The 17572-nt window shown below is 38.4% G+C and overlaps 1 long non-coding RNA gene across 1 annotated transcript in view; it reads right to left on the bottom strand.

The window, feature by feature from the left end:
* Nucleotides 1-8073: 8073 nt before the first annotated feature.
* Nucleotides 8074-17572, bottom strand: part of LOC135462850 (uncharacterized) — a 158818-nt gene continuing 149319 nt past the window's right edge. The window contains exons 2-4 of the long non-coding RNA XR_010443502.1: nucleotides 9203-9268; nucleotides 8814-8921; nucleotides 8074-8144 (exon numbers count right to left, since the gene is read on the bottom strand). This is a non-coding gene — a long non-coding RNA (uncharacterized LOC135462850). The remainder of the gene's footprint in view (nucleotides 8145-8813; nucleotides 8922-9202; nucleotides 9269-17572) is intronic.

Here is a 17572-nt window from a genome sequence, read left to right on the forward strand (position 1 = left end):
CCTTTACGTTGCCATTCTGTTTCTCAATACTTAGTTTATGATATTCAGGTTTACTCTAAATGCTTTCAAATATCCATACATTACCCGTTTCTTGCAGCAAATGGCGGGTGGTTGTCGGCTTCCCTCGGGCTCTGTCCGGTTTCCTCCGACCATAATGCTGGTCGCCGTCGCATAAGTGAAATAAGTGTAAAACACCAATCAATCAAATCAAATAAACACTTACTTCATTATTGCTTTGGTCGTCTTGCCAGTAAGCGGTTGACGGTGTTCGTGAGTCATTTGCAGTCTTTTGTTCCGTTAAGATCTGTTCTCTTCCATCACTATGGTGAGGAAGTTTGTATGTCACACTTTTACAGTAACTTTGCCAAAGGGCGATCTGATGAACCCAGTTTGGAAACTGGTTTAATTTATTCTCCGTGTATATTCCTTGTGTTTCTACGTCATCTTAGACAACTGTTGTCTGATTCTCCCTGCATCAGCGAGAATGTCCAACCTAATGTACTTTAATAGTTATTTAGTAGTTTTTGTCCTCGGATTGTTAACGGATAACGTCAACTTTGATTGACATCTTGTATACGAAGGTCTGTTTCAAACCATGTGTCCAGTGTAAATATAGCCAAAATCTTGAATCTTTGATCACCAGCAACAAAGTTGCATACCACAGTTTTTCATATTAGAATACGATTTAAAGAGTTGCATTCTTTTAAAACCTCACATTCACATCACAAATTCTACATCAAACCAGTTTGATTATTCAAATAGTGATTTATATAGGTTGTACACCTACGATGATGACGAGACTGAAGCGTCGTGCTAACCCTATATAAAATATTAATATGTTATAACAATCTGTAAACTGCATTTAAATATAACATGTTCTCTCGTTCCGATTAATCAAAACCCCCCAATAGTCAGTCCGCCTATCCAGTACGCCGCGGTCCTCTGGCTAGGTGACGTCATGCAGTGAAAGTGCTGAGACCAGGTACTTCAGACTCACCACTCACAACTTCATTTAAAAAGAAAATCATTTTTGGATATTACCGTCTGTGATGAATTATAGATTTCATCGGTAGAAGTAGCTTTCATAATAGATGAACAAACGTATTCCTCAATTAGCGTGTCCACAACATCCAGTTTGTCCTCATGTGTAGGAGAAGTTGTCTCCCTTGCGAAAAAATTTGCTAACGTAATTGTTTTCATAACAGTGTTAATTCCAACAGCTGAATCTAAGCCGACATGTTGTTGGAAGAAATGGAATATAAGATTTACAGCATACAGAGCACCGACAACAGTGTGACAATTGACAAATGGTCACAAGGAACCGATGAAATACTGCCTCATGTCAATTTGCATCGGTTAGGGTTTATTCCATTAGCTCGTATCCAAACTCTAACACACCACACTACACTTAACTTTATTTTAAAAAAAAAATAAGTTTTGGATATCACCGCCTATAATCGATTGTAGATTTCACTGGATTAAGTACCTGACATATACGATGAACAAACGTTCCTTTATCAGTGTATCCTAAATGTCCAGTTTTTCATACCTCACAGGATAAGTTGTCTCCCTTGTATACAGACCAACGACTACAGTGTGATAATTCAATTTGCATCAGTCATGGTTTTGTTCTAAGTGTTAATGGAAACTAAAAGAGAACAGATGTTTGCATGACGCATATTGTTCCCACTCATTGATCATTTTATCACTTCACATACGTTTAGAATAAGATCATATGAATGGTGATATTAGTGGCCAGTTTTAAGGATCTCGTGTGAAAACTGCTGGAAATATCATTTTAATTTCAAATCCGAAGTCCAACTCCAAACAGACAGCTTTAACAGTAACGGTTCTTACAGGTATTTACCGAGTAGGCGTAAAACGGTCGATGCTTATACAGTCCCCGGGGTTGTAGGTGGATTGACTCAAAATATGCATGTTAGATATCGCAGGATGTATTTCTCGAAGCCGGGTTTGCCTAAAGCCAAAAATTAAATCTGGTTTCAACAATGACTTGTGAACTCTAAAATTTGAAATGTGCATTTCTAGCAAGTGCTAAGTGCTAAGTTAAAGGGAATGAACATTCCTGTATATGTATTTTAAGCAACTGACATAATTAGAAAATTCTTAGAAATTGTATTTAACAATACCTTCACCTACTTGTTAAGAGCTTTTACACCCTAAATCACTGGTTGTAAAACATGTAAATGATGTCAGATTTGCTTTCTCGTGTACAGGAACTCGCACACATTGTGTGATTGAAGTTCAGAAAAATTGTTATTCAAACCTGGAAATCTAGAGGCTTAGAGAAATTTGCATGACGTTACTGGCTATACATTGTCAATATGTTCCATAAAACCTAACTAATGACCCATGCATTGGTCTGCCTGTGACCAGTGAATTAAGGTATTTTCGGATACAGTTTCAAATAATCATTTGTGTGAGGCTTCTTCCATTCTTATGAGAAAAGCTGACGCGGTTTGTACTTTGAGTCAGGTGCTGCTTGTTGTGATGATTTTGACTAACAATTATAAATAATAAATAAACACTGATTTGTGAAAATGGATCCTCAACGTACTGTGTTGTAATGGCAGCAAACAATGAGAAATTTGAAAGGGCGTTTGCATGACATAAGTAATCCTCGTGGCACTGTGGTACAATGAAAACAATGCTACATGTATAACCGTGACTGAAATTAAGCAGACCAAACCAGTGTTAAATTTTATTTCATTCATAAGATATACAACAAACTGTTTTACGCTCATTTATGGGAGGAGGGAAGGAGGAGAAAAGTGTTACATGCAGAAAAGCTGTTTTAACCAAATATAAGGGGTGAATATATACTCAATCGCACAATCTGTTGTACATTTAAATATGAGAAAAATCTTCAAAATTACTCCAGCTTTTGTCTCCACAGGAGACAATCTCGCTGCCTTCATATTTATGCACCCACACTCCAATATCTGAACCAGTTTTCAAGGAATGTGATTTCCAGACAACACATATTTATTCTATAACATATTTAGGGCATATAATTTTCTAAAAGCTATAAAAGGACATATCCAGAAAAGTTCAATTGGTTTCACCGTACGATTTGTGTGGTCGGTGCAGAAAAAGAAGAAATAGTAATGCATTTCAAAGCGACTTAACTAACCAGAAATTCACTGATAAATGTAGATGTGGCAAGATTCGGATTTCAGCCTGTGTCATGGGATTACAAATCACGTAAGATAACGCGACACTTCACGAGATTGTAACAAGACAAGAATATGAACATTCTACAATTCCATCAACATTCGTGTATTGGTTTAAGCAATAAATACACACTACTACAGTAAAAAAAAAATAGGTGCTTAACTGTTTCACCCATCAGTGACTACAGGCCAAGTCAACCGAAGAGAGAAATAGGTATATACATGTAAGGAGCAAGACGAGAAAATTTCATATGGTATTTACATAAAAAAAACTTGTTTTTCTCCACTGTGAAAATGGTTGCCCAAGCTGTTGAAGTTAATTTCGTTCTAGGCTCATCGTACATGTAATATATACAAGTATTAGTTGAATATAAACAAATATAATTTCTACTGTTCTCATCTCTGCAATCCGAGAGTAGTTTTTGTACATATTTGTTTTCTATTCTATCATTTCTCCATATTAGAAAAGTCATACTTTTACACCTATGTATATGTACATACATATTTTGCTGTGATGGCTAAGCAATTTTGTTTCAAAACCTGAACAGGTGAAAACATGCAGCTACAGTCGTAAGTCAGGTAAGCGTACACACAAAAGACTTACAGCATAGCCTGTAAAACCATAGCAGCGTTAATTGGCAGATGGTCACACGTAAGCGTTGAAACAGCGCCTCTGTTTTATTCTAACTCTTCATATAAATTCTTAAAATAGCAGTATATAATACAGGTCCTAGCATAAGACCTTGAGCAGAATTATATAAAATGCAATTTATTCGACGACACCGGTCTAGATTAGTTAAAATGCTGTGGTGTCATTTAACACACAGTTACATGAAAAGAATGCAAAGGCATATCCACATTATTTTGTTTTAAGAAATTTCAACGCAATCGATGTACCTGGTATAATTCTCTAAACAAAGTTTATTTTATAGCCTGTCTAATACAGGGCTTTATCATGATAGCTGCTTTCACGTGCCGTGGTAAAGTTTAGCATTTATTACGAACTATGTGAGCTTGCGGATTTAATCGACGAGTGACATGATGAGGCCTTTGAGGCAACCCTATAAAACATGGTGAAGCAAGTACCGTCATAATAATCTCTATGCACCAATTGTCGAGTTCGAACTCTTTTTTCATTGAAGGTACAGTCCTCCAGTACAATGTGGCTTGTGAAAAAATGCTAGGCAACGTTTACTGACACTAATTTACCGCCCACTTGTCTCACCGGGTAGCACAGTTGGTAGAGTGTCCTTTTCGTGACCGGTAGATCCAAGATCAATCTTTGATTGAGTCACATCTAAGACTTTAACAGAGGGAGTTGTAACTTCCTCGCTTGTCGTTCAGCTTGAAGGGGATAGTGCAACGACTGGTTGACCCGTATCAGTATAATGGCTCGGGCGGGGCGGCTTACTTGCCTTCGGTAAGTCGTCTCAGTGAAGCAGCACTAAATGAAAGAGCTGTGTAAATCCGTCCTGCAACAAGGAGGCACATTACACGTACATGCACCCCAAGGATTCCTTCGTCGTCATATGACTGAAAAATTGTCGAGTACGACGTTAAACCCCAAGCACTCACTCACTCACTCTCACCGTGTTCCAGAGGCTTAAAAAGCAACCCTTTCCTTTAGAAACTTGTCAATTCATAAATGTTCAAGTCCTCAGTTTCCTCAGTAGTTTATCTTCTCCAACTTTTAGTTAGCTAACACTCTCCTGTTGGAATCATTCACATAAATTATATCTCGTGTTCTTTTTTCACAAAATATATTGTACGTAGTAGAATTTTCCACACATTGTTATATATAAATAAATTGTGGACTGGTCACCGAGGAGAAATTAGTAGGGCTGATAGACCAGAAAATGTTATATTTCATATGTATTTTGTTTTTATCGTTCTGCTAAAAAATGTTTCTCGTTTTAGATTTATGGACGAAGGAAACCGGAATGAACGGATTGGGTCCCTGAACTTAGCCAGGTAGACTACTTGACAATCTACTGACGTCAATCTTCATTTAAATCACCGAAATAAAAAAATCAAGTTTGACATCGTGGATGAAATGCCCATCGGATTCCGGTAAGAACCACGCTAAAGCACATTAAGCAATGTTTCAATGCCTCTCTACACTGAGGCAAAACTCTTTAGAACAACATAAAAACACAACAGCATAAAAAAGTTAAACCAGAGCAGCAACAACGAGGGTTATAGTTGACAAATGGCCACACCTATTGCGTGCAATTCAGCTTCTTGTCATTTACACTGAGTTAGAGTTGTATTCTAATCGTTCATGCAAAGCTTTGAATGGTAAAAACTTACAATCTCACATGCACCGTGGTAGAATTAACGAGAAAAGTTATTTTTAACTAGGCCTACTGATGTCTTCGAGCCTGATGGCTGCTCGTATCTTAAACTTTTGGCAACTGAAGTTTATCGTACAAAATATCTGCATCAGTGTTGGTGTGAGCGTTTGGGCCTTGACTGGTGCGAGACATATCCACATATCCACAGTCAGATGAAAGAACAGCGTTTCCGCTTCCGTCCTGACCGGGCAGAATATTTTCGGGGTTCTGATTGGCTGATTTTACACCCACGCTGTATAGACTGTCATAGTGATAGGCTTTACTCCGGGGACTAGGCATTTTCACCACATCCTGTTGCTTTTGTACAGCTGTGCCGTGTGGAATATTGTCATCTGAATGAAGGGAGTCCCCATCCAGAATCTCGTGTGGCTTCTTCGGTATTTTGTGTACCACACTGTATTCTACCGGTTCTGAATTCTTCAGCTCGTCACTATTATTAGCCTTGGTGTCATCTTTTATCGATGATCTGCCATCAAAAACGGATACTTCCGTTCGAATAAGAACTAACGGAGTGACCTTGGTATTTGTAGGTGTGGTTGATTGATCAGCCTCTGAGTTGTTGTAGTTTATACGGTTGGCACTGGCTTCTTCCGTAACCTCTGAACTCGTGTTTTGGTCGACGCTGTGCTTGTTGTGATGACATCTGAAAATAGAAAGACTTACATCCAGTGTTTGTATGATAATGAATAATTCTAACACCGTCTTCGGGGCCTCTATGGCTCAGTTGTTTAGCGCGCTAGCGCTGCGTAGTGACCCAAAAGTCTCCCACCAATGCGGTCGTTGTGAGTTCAAGTCCAGGTCATGTTGGCTTTCTCTCCGGTCGTACGTGGGAAGGTCTTGCAGCAACCTGCGGATGGTCGTGGGTTTCCCCCCGGGCTGTGTCCGGTTTCCACCCACCATAATGCTGGCGGCCGTAGTATAAGTGAAACATTTTTGATTACGGCGAAAAACACCAATCAAATTAATAAATAAATAATACTTTTGTTCGTTGCAATTCTTTTAGCTTCTATGCGATTGTCTGCGTCAGCTGTGGAGAGAGTTGTAATACTTATTGAAGCAGCAGAAGAATGAAACAAAGTTGAAACTCTACGTTTATTAAAAAAATACTGTTAGTTGTTATACCGTGTTTTAACAAAAGTTTTGTTCACAATCAACGGAATGCAGGCTGAGTGTTATCGAGTAACCTGTAAGGCTTGAAACCAGCGTCTGCATGTTGGTGACAGCATTACGTCAAGAAGATCAGTGCCTGGTGTATTTCGAAGCGGTCATATCTTGATGACTATTTATGATCTGGCATGAGACATGATTTCGAGAGGGATTTAATGCATTTATTCCCGTAAGCCAACCATCGGATCTTCATCACCGCCATCACCTCTGCTTCGATTTTTATGAATCCGTTGTAATTTCTAAATTTATATGTTTCTAATTCGTGCAAGGTTTGTGTTGATTTTGTTTTGGAAATTTTTCTTGTGATTTTTAACCCGGATCGTGCATTACTGTAAGAGAGCTCGGACCCAAATGTCCGTTTAATTGTTTTCGAATGGCCTTATTTCCGTTTGCTCTTACCTGGTTATCAGAATGATAACTACAATGGCTATAAAAACAACGCCACCGCTAATTCCTCCTGCCAGAGCTATTACTAATGTTTGAGATGCATCGTCTGAAAATCAAAAATATGGTCATTAGCTTTCTCTTATGTCACAACAGTAAGAACTGGAATCCAGACTTATAACGTATATAACGAAACATATAACAGCGTTTATCCTAAAATCTGCAATAAATGCATGTTCGTTTCCATGTAGCTCACGATATCTCAGGCAGTGTTATCGTGTTGCAAGTGGATTAGTCCAAAGTAAAGGTGTACAGATTCTGCTAAGGCACTTGCCTTTTCCAGCATGTCTTTGACATATTCTTAAAACGAATCTGATCATAATTGGACGCGGTGTAAATTTCAGTGGAAATGCTCAAAATTCAATAATATTGTGCGTGAGGTATGTGATATGGTAAAACATTTCCACTTTAAATAATTTTGTAGAAAAAATGAAATTCAAAACTTTTAAAATTTGATGTATTTTGGGGAATTTTCATAACCCAAAGGAATGCCATTGAATCGCCAAACGCTTACGATATTTTGGTCAAAAAGCTGTTTCCACTCTTGTTTGTAGAATGGTGACACTTGCATGTACAGTGTGAAAAGAAGACAAAATGTGTAGGACTACTGAAGATGTTCCGACCGGATTCTGATGTGTTAAAATATATGTAGAAATAAAAAATTGATTCTGTGTGGTAAAACGCCTATCGTACATAGATAGAAGACAAAGGGCGTCTCTTTTAAAGCGAATCCTCTTATCGTTGCCACGTCTGTTTTCCCAGAAGAATATATTTCAGGCATTTAACGCCAAAAAAATCGGGCCGTTTTATTTTGAGCAAACACCTGTTCTGACACTTAGGTATACACTGGGGATAACCATCTATTTCACGTTTGAAGGTTATTATCTACCTTTTTGATCCATTCTTTTTTCTGATGAGGTGGTTGTTTGGCCTAATGGAGAACCTGGTGACGTCTTCTCTGAAGTTTCTGGTTTTGACGAAGTTCCTGCTAACAAATTTTTGATAGAAATGCTTTGTCTGTTTGCATAGTTTTCATATTTTTTATTGTTTATCGGATCCAAGGATAAGAGAACTTCTGGATTTTTTTCGACTAGTGATGTCTAAAAAATTCCTTTTGCACTCATATCATAATATCACTCACATTTTTGTGGATCTAATGTTGTAGGAAATCATATAACTTTATTTATGAAGATTATAAATTTGAGAAGAAAGACAGTCTCATATAATGTAATATGCCAGTGTGGAAACTTTGGCAGTACTGTAATGAGCTATGTATCCAGGTAGTCTTACCAAGGCTCTGTCAAGAAATAATGCCAAAACCAAAGCTGCCCTGGCAAACAGGTCATGAAGATACTGATTCAAAAGAGTCAGATCACACTCAATTCGTAGATCAACAAGCCGCTCACGCTTACAACAGCACTAGTGTCTCACGTTTACAAAAACTTTGAACTCTCGCGCTTATGAAAACGATAACGTCGCGCGCTTACAACAACATTAACGTCTCGTGTTTGCAAAACTGTTTAGAAGTTGTTCACGAGTACGTAAATAAAATGATCAACCCAACTGCTTATTTACAGAATTTATGGATAAATGATTAACTTTTATCTTTCCGCTTTGATTTGTTATTTCTCAGAAATGAGAAGGATAAGTATACCTGTAAACATGAATATGAGGTTACCATGACTTTCCACTGGCTTGTGCATGGACATTGTGTGAGTTGGAGGCGTGGTCAGCCTGTTTGACTGCTTTGTCGATGTTGACACTGTTATGTGTGGAAACAAATGAAGGACAGGCATTGTTATCGACGATAAACAGGTTTGCACAACAAGTATCGGCAAAAAACTGTCTAGATAATGAAATATCTAAGAGCTGTCAGTTGCTTAAACAGTCAGATACATACTGAAGATTTAAATTGACCTGATTGATTTCTGAAAAGGCTGCAGTGAGTATCCAAGTTAGATGAGAAACGATCTGTCCTGTGCTTTTTATAACGTTACTGTTTTATGTGTACTTGTTTATAAACCTGTCATTTGATGAACATACCAATCGGTGTTGTTGTTGAACTCTTGTGTGTAGATGGTGTGGTTACAACGGTAGTTGACGATGAAACTGAAATAAAGCAAACACATGGTGTTAAAGGTAAGTGCAACCCCCACTACAACATTTCAGACCTACTCCAAATAACTCAATGTGTAGGAGTTGTGACATAAGATGGCTTCCATCTTGACTTTCATGTAAGCTGAATATATTAACTGAGAATAATATATTTAGAAAGGACTGAATTATCCAGTTATCTAAATTTTAAATGTGGGTTTAAACAGCAAATAGTCATCAAACAAAAATGAATATAAGCACATAGCTACCGTTTTGTGTCACTTCCTTCAACGAATACAACATTTTTTCAGTGAACGGACGTAAAATGTAAATCATACATATCTTCATACGGCACAGTGGCTGTTTCGTTCGCGAGACACCCAAAACGCTACATATGACGCATACAATTATTTTGGTAACCCTGCAATTTAGTAACGGCTAACAACAAAGTTCATTGATGGTTGATGTGTTACACTGAGCAACTTATAACGCATGTGTTTTAATGGGGGTACCAAGTACACTGGAATCCATCGCAAACTGAGAAGCAAATCTTAGAAGGTCGTGTAGGTTTAACTATCGGAATAATTACAGAGCAAAACACAAAGATGTTATGTAAACAACCTGGAATACAGCCATTTTCCCCAGGAGGTCCAGTCCTATACCCTTCTTCACACTGACACATCACAAAGACAATTTGTAGACGAACCTTGAGTTGGGTTAAACGTTGTCTTACTTTCGAGCAGTGTGCATTGCCCATGCGAAGTTGGGTATGGTCAAGAACGCCTTATCATGTCGACGGTGTACTTTCCATGAACACAAACGTTTATCAGGGTTTACTTATTACATCCCATTCACGCGATGAATCACATTTTACACTAGACATGTTCAACTTTCATCCGCGATAAATTATGATTTAATGTAATTCTAGCGAATGCCTTATATTATACTGATCCGTATAATTTTGGTTCTGCTCTGTCAACATTTGCTTTGCCTCGCCATTTTTCAGTAAAACGGTGGTATTTGACATTCGGAATTTCTGTCAACAGTGTTTTTTTTCATTCCGTCCCATGATCAACGACCGGGGTTGACTTTGTAATTAAAAGGTGGTATTTCCTATAGAGGTAAGACACATCCAGTAAAACGATGCTTACGAATATCTCCATTAATGTCAAATTGCTGTCTATCTCACTCTCATGTATAGTGTGTTTGCTTGTACATTGCATAAACGTGAAAGACGAATGCCCTTTACACAGGGCTACAAAAACACTTGTGCAGTTTTAATGCTACATAGCGCCTTCAGTATAACTTTACTGCATACCACTTACGAATTCATGCTACATATGAAGTATTGCCTAATGTCAAACTATCACCATTTTCCTGCGATGCAACTTAAATGGGTATATATTATTCCGCCTAGTACCCCCTACCGGTACAGGTTACCAATTATCGGTTTAGGCTTAACTGTACGATCTTACCACATAACGGTACGATCTTACCACTTAAGGTTACAGTCTTATACAGGGATCACGTATATATCCTAGATATTTCTTTTACTTTCCTGAGCTTGCACATGCAGGTCATTGAGAGTTACAAAAGATGAACACTAAATATCGATGTGATAACGGATTCTGCAAAATGATTATGTAAAGTGGTCTATAACCGAATGACTAATCATTTGTATGCAATGATCGAGACTTTTTCAGGCCGTTGTTCCCATACAAGTCATACTTAAAAGTGCGTGTTTTAAATTCATTTAGATAAACCACTCCACGTTCCCCTGTTAACTAGTAACGACTTGTTTATGATGCAGTATGCAAATATCAATATAAAGCCTTCGTATTATTTAGTTGTTTGAAGGTAATATTTTTAGCAATACTTTATAAATGTAATTTTACCCAAGAGGTGCACAAAAACCGAACCAGCTGACATTAAAACCACAACACATACCGCCCTTTTTCCCCAGCAGATAAAAACACGTTTACAGAAGGCAGCTGATGCTCACATGTATGTCATATTAATTGAAGGAATTAAGGAATCCAAATAATGCCTTTCTACTTTGAGCAGATTATACATTTTGTTCTAAGCGAAACTTATCGTTAAGGTAAGTGTTATTCCAAAATAATTGAAACTGCTTCTATTAACTCGTCCCGTGCAGACATTTGTCCATCAAACACTGTCACCATCACCCACAAAACTCATTTAATATAAAATTTGTGTGTATTATACTAGGGAAGTCTTACCACTTACCGATACACTTTGCTGCATTACTCTGAGAGAGAGGCCGATGGTAGCCTTCTTTACAAGTACAGGTAAATGAACCCGGGATATTGGTACAGACGGCGTTAGCCCCGCATGGAGCCGACGAACACTGGTCGTTGTTGGCTGTAAGGAGAGGCAAAGTAGTAAAGTAAACAAACAGCCTTTGCATGCTAAAAGACATTAAACGATTTACGAATCATTTTAGCTCCACTTGCAGATGTCATCGTTACCATGTAAAGCACACATAATTAAATTTTTAGGTTGTATGAGTGAAACTTTATCAGTGTATTTTAAAACACTTCAGGTGTACATAGTACACACTCAGTAGCAGAGTACACTGTGACAGGATGAGCATATACGACTCGGTTCAGTACATAGCTGTCACGCTGACATGAGCCAAATACATTCCTCGCTGTCATGCACTAAACAGATGTCTCGCTGACATGCGCCAAATACATGTCTCGCTAACATGCACCAAATACATTCCTCGCTGTCATGCACCAAATATATGTCCCGCTGACATGCACCAAATACATGTCTCGCTGACATGCACCAAATACATGTTTCGCTGACAGACACCAAATACATTCCTCGCTGTCAGGCACCAAAATACATGTTCCGCTGACATGCACAAAATACACGTTTTGCTGACTTGCACAAAATACACGTTTCGCTGACATGCACCAAATACCTGTCTCGCTGACATGCACCAAATAAATATGCCCAATTATATATAACGGCATCCTTCCTTCAATTACATGTATTATCTAATATGTGTCTTTTTGCTGTGAAAGAAACTAACACAGTACGACTCGGCTAGACAAAAGCCATAAAACTTGTGGTTTTGAATTTCCTTTATTCAGGTGATTGTTAGTGAAGGAGAACCGAAGCCTTCTTACGTTAGAATCAATAGCTTCACATTTCACACTTACCTAAACAATGTCCAGTTGTTGATCGACTGTACCCAGCAGAACAAATACAGCTGTAAGTACCGTTGTTATTCTTCCTCCCATCACACGTGGTGTTTGTAGAACAGCTCTTGTTAGCACTGCATGATTCTGTCCTCGGAGAACACGAAAATAGAAAAGAAACAAACGGTTACACTTAGTGTCATTTTGAAATGCACTTTTTAAAATTTGGACTATAAGTTTGATTTGACGTTTTTTTTTTTATCAGTATCTATATTTGTAACCTTTTTAGATATTTTAAGTTTACTGGAACGTGTTGTCTGATGATGTATCCGTTAAAAAGCACTAAAAAACAGTTGTGTATGTAATACTGAGGGACTTTTGCTGGCCGAGTTGTCTAAAGCGGTCTACGCGAATACCACCATCTATGCACTGACAAATACGGTCCAACTATTATTTGATCGAATGCGACAGCATATGACGAGATTAACGTCAAAAAAGTGCAAGGTGCCAAGGTTGTCTTCTTAACTCTGCTCTTTGCCCCCAGATGTAGTTGTTTCTAATATAGGAGTATCACATTAGATTATCAAATGACCTAAATCGTCCGTTGTTTATCGCAAGGGATTGACGGTAAAGCCAGGTACACGTCTCGTTGCTATAGGATCATCTCTGCTGGAGAAAAATTCTAAAATTTATTTTGATTAAAGACTTAGAGCATAGGGGGTAAAACCACGTCAGCCACGACATTGTGATCACACGTTGTGGTCAGGCAGTCACACGTAACTGGTGAAATACGTCCTCTTCCTGACAGTTGCAGATACCAACATAACAAATGACGAGATTGTATGCGTAACTACCACTTTTTTAATTGACCTGGCGTATCTCAGCGTTGCGGTTGGTAATAACATTGAAAACTTACAGGGACAGCTTTGACATATCAAATCGTATGGGGATTTATGTTCATATTAGATGACAGTTTTGAAGTACATATATATTATTATATTTTATTTTATGAATATTATTACATTTTGCGACTTTTATAACAAAAGTAGCTGTTATACAGTCAGACCTCAAACGAAATGGTGCCTCCATATCCAGTTTTTTCCGGCTTAAATAAGCTATGACGCAATTATGGGCATTGCCTACTTCTGTTGACGTTTGTCAAACATATCTAGATGTCAGCAGAAGTGGTCCGGCTCTTTCCTCAAAGCTCCATATCACAGATCTGGGCGAATTCACATGTATATGCACTAAAGAGAGCTCTTCCACCGTGCCTACAGCTATTACTATGGACATTTTCGAAACTTATACAGTACATACTTGCATGGAAGATACATCTATGTATCTACCTTCGCTAGATTTAAAGGAAACTACAGATTCTCCAGATGATGTAAACATATATTTCTACAAAGACCAAAACGGTTTCCTGTCTCGCAGATTTTATGACAAGAAGGGTAGTTTCAGTTTTGAAATTGTAAAGTATTCTTATACTCGGGTAGCAATTTAACGAAGGGTGCTGCATGTGGCGTGTACATATCCCGCCTTGTGGCATTTGTTAGATCCGATGCTTTACTCGTAGTCAACGATCTCAATCAACGTCATAGGTTGTTACTGCAGAAAAAAAAGTGTGTCAACTTTATACTATCAAACGCCTTCACACTTAGTTTCTTAAGTTTTACAATGAGTATAAATCTGTCGTAAGTAAATATGGACACAGTCTAGAAATGCTGGCAGTCTGCTCCACAAATGCGTGTACCTTCGCTCAACCCTGAGCTAGGAACAATATGTTTGTGGTCTTAGATCTCCACGTTGGAGACATAATTGAGGTATGTATGCATTCACATTGATAATGCGGGCCTCCGTGACGTAGGGGTTTAGCACGCCACCGCGGCAGAGGGACTCAGCCGCCTCCAACCAGTGCGGTTGACGCGAGACCAAGTTCAGCTCATGCTGGCTACCTCTCCGGCCGTGCGTGGGAACGTCGGCAACCAGTGGATGGTCGTGAGGTTTCACCTGGGCTCTCGTGTTTCTTCTCATCACAAGGCCGGCCGCCGTCGTGTAAGTGAGATATACTTGAGTACGACACGTAAAAACACAATCAAATCAGGAAATAAACAAATAACTAATGCGGTCGTTGTGAATGCAAGTCTAGCTCAAGCTTGCCTCGCCTACGGCCGCACGTACGAAGGTTTTCCAGCAACCTGCGGATGGTGGTGGGTTTCCGTTGTCTGTCCGGTTTCCCTCAACTGTAATGCTAACCGTCTTCGAATAAAATTTTAATGGTCTTTCTATTATTGCTTAATTCCTTTTTATTGTTTCTCTCCTGCTAACCTAGTTTCTAAAGGTTCTGAATTTTTTAGCTTACCGTGACAATGTATTAAAGGTGGTGTTACTAAGTTGGATACAGTGCTTTTGACGAAGCCGATTTTACACACACATGCCGACCTGTCACACCTGGATCCATGACCACATCTAATACCGTTACACAGCGCCGCCTCGGAACCTGGAAATAGAATATGGTATATACTGACAACAGGCCACATTAGTTTTGTCTTAAAAGTGCACATGGAAAGAAAAGTACGAACAGAAAGAACGGATCATTAGCAAAATTATCATATTTTAGATAATTAGTCTTCATTAAGATGATAATAATGAAACAGACGTGGTCACGGTGTAACCAATAAATTCACTAGTTTACATGGTTAACCTTTTTTACAAATCTTATTGTTTGTAAAAATGTGACTTTGCATAATGTGAGTATAATCATCGTAGGAAATAATATGCTCAGAGAGAGGTTCCATCACCAAAGTTCTCTATTGACTATTGAGTGATAAACCCGCGTATACCTTGCTTTTTTGTTTATTTATTTATTATTATTATTTTTGGATAATGGCATTCATTCTCTACATAGACGTCTGCATATAAACTCGAGAATATACTGAAACGGAAAGTAAATATTACATTCATCAGGAAACAGTAAGTCTGCTGGAGATTGCATATTACATGTACAAATAAAGCTTTACTTTCTCATATATAACCGAATACATAATCTACAATGCACTATACGTATATCAGCTAACACAACAGTTCCTGACCCATATCAGGCAAACTCACACTTGGAATTGGTGGAAAGAACCTGCTATCAAAAATCCGCAGATAATCATCGTGCGTCTTGAATTTATCGCCTGATAAGTCGTAAGAGAATGTCAGTGAATATGAAAATATCGCCAGCAAATGGGAGGTTGTCGCAATGCTTTTTATTGCATTTTACATCTGCCTAGCTTTGTCACGAGAGTTTCGTACGTCCCTGGGTAACGGTCATCATGAGTCTTATGCACATTGTTGTTACATAATCCTTAGGACTTCATTCGATCACGTACGCATGTACATGTACGATGTCGGCCAGCATTATGGAAACACGACAGACTCCAGGAGAAGACCCCGATCATCCGCTGTTCGCCAGCAAACATTTCATTTGTTCAATGAATAAGCAATTGACTCTACCCGAACATTCTGACGTATAGAAAACTCAATAATGTGCATGTGTTAGGTTATCGCGTAGAGTTTTAGATGAGATTTGACATGCAAAACCTCGAAGCAAAAAGTGAGTTCGACATTTAGGAGTTGAAATAGGCCTATGTTTGTTTTTCGTGACCCAAACAGACCACCATACAACCTCGACATCGAAGTAACCGTCAGTCATACTGTATGCTCTCATATCTATATTTGTAATGACGCAGCGGAGCGTGACTGGGTGACAGAAAGCAATTATCACTTTCTCCTAAGATCTTTTTGACAAACACACCTCTCAAGATTTATCTGTATGTCTTTTATACTTTTTAGGTTAGTTTTGACACACCTTAAAGTCCAAATAAGCTTACAATGTTTCGTCTGCCGGTTTAAGTGAAAAGGTTTGCCTGGCACTTATCACATGATCAGATTTAACCAATGAAAGTCAGGAACTTGTCACTGTAGCTTGTGTACAGATAGGCTAACGTGTTAAGGTCCAATTTTCTTCAAAAAATTTAAATTACAAGAAGGGAAGTAATTTTCTGCAAATTTCCTTGATGACAAACCCTTGAAATTGACTTTTTTTGAAAAATCGGTGAGAACTGATTGTTATGCCCAGGTCAGGTTGAAATCTTAGAATCACAACTCGTTGACTTCGGTGGAGTTTTTTTGTTGTTGCTTACAGATTCTTTCTCTTTTCCCCTACCTTCCCTTTTACCGTGTAGGACTGGTGGTGTTGAAAGCCTACCTAACTGGTAATCTTATATATTATTTTTGTAAATTATCTAAAAGAACAACATACACACTTCTAAAAGAGCGCTATGAAAGAAACGGACTTCACCGATACACTTGCTAGTGTGAAATACCTGCCAAATCATCACGCCATGTTAAACATGGCCACACACTTCTGAACGGAAAGCCTTTTTATCTTAACCCACCCTCATTTTGACAGATTTACACTGACACGCCCGGGCAGAAAGGGCGAAAATAAGTGCATCGAGCAGCGGTCTTTTGTACTCATACAAGTATAGTGCACATTCACATACTTGCTGATTTATTTATTTACTTATTTGATTGATTTATTGGTGATTGATTGATTTATTTATTTACCTGAGTCTCAATGTTGGTTAACGCCATACACTATTCGATGGCAACTACAGCTACTCAGGTTTCCTCCACACTATATTCTGACTACAATGGTAACATTCTTGGGTATACCGTTAAATACGAACTCAATAAATAGATATAAAAGTTAAACCTGAAAACCAATAATTAAGCAGAGGTTCTTTCTTGGCAAGCAATTCCAATTTGTATTAGATCTACCATAATGCAGTGCTGTAAAGAGATGGGGTAAAATATATAATTGGAGGAAAACCATTCCTAAATAGTGCAGATATGCACACTTTACACTCGGCATACACAGACACTTTAGACTCAACTCAACTCAACTCAACCGAAAGGTTGTAAAAGCTCGTAAATGCGAAATAAGGATGGAACTCTTCTAAAAAGGGCGCTACAATTATATTAAGCAAGCAGTTGAATCTTGAAGTCGTATGGTCATCGGTGACTGAGGCCAATTCTATACGACCAGACGAGTTGAGTTCAGTTGTGTCTTGAGTACTCCTGTACTCCGAGCTTCAGG

The sequence above is a fragment of the Liolophura sinensis genome, chromosome 2 (genome assembly GCF_032854445.1).
Source record: "Liolophura sinensis isolate JHLJ2023 chromosome 2, CUHK_Ljap_v2, whole genome shotgun sequence".
Taxonomy (NCBI): Eukaryota; Metazoa; Mollusca; class Polyplacophora; order Chitonida; family Chitonidae; genus Liolophura; species Liolophura sinensis.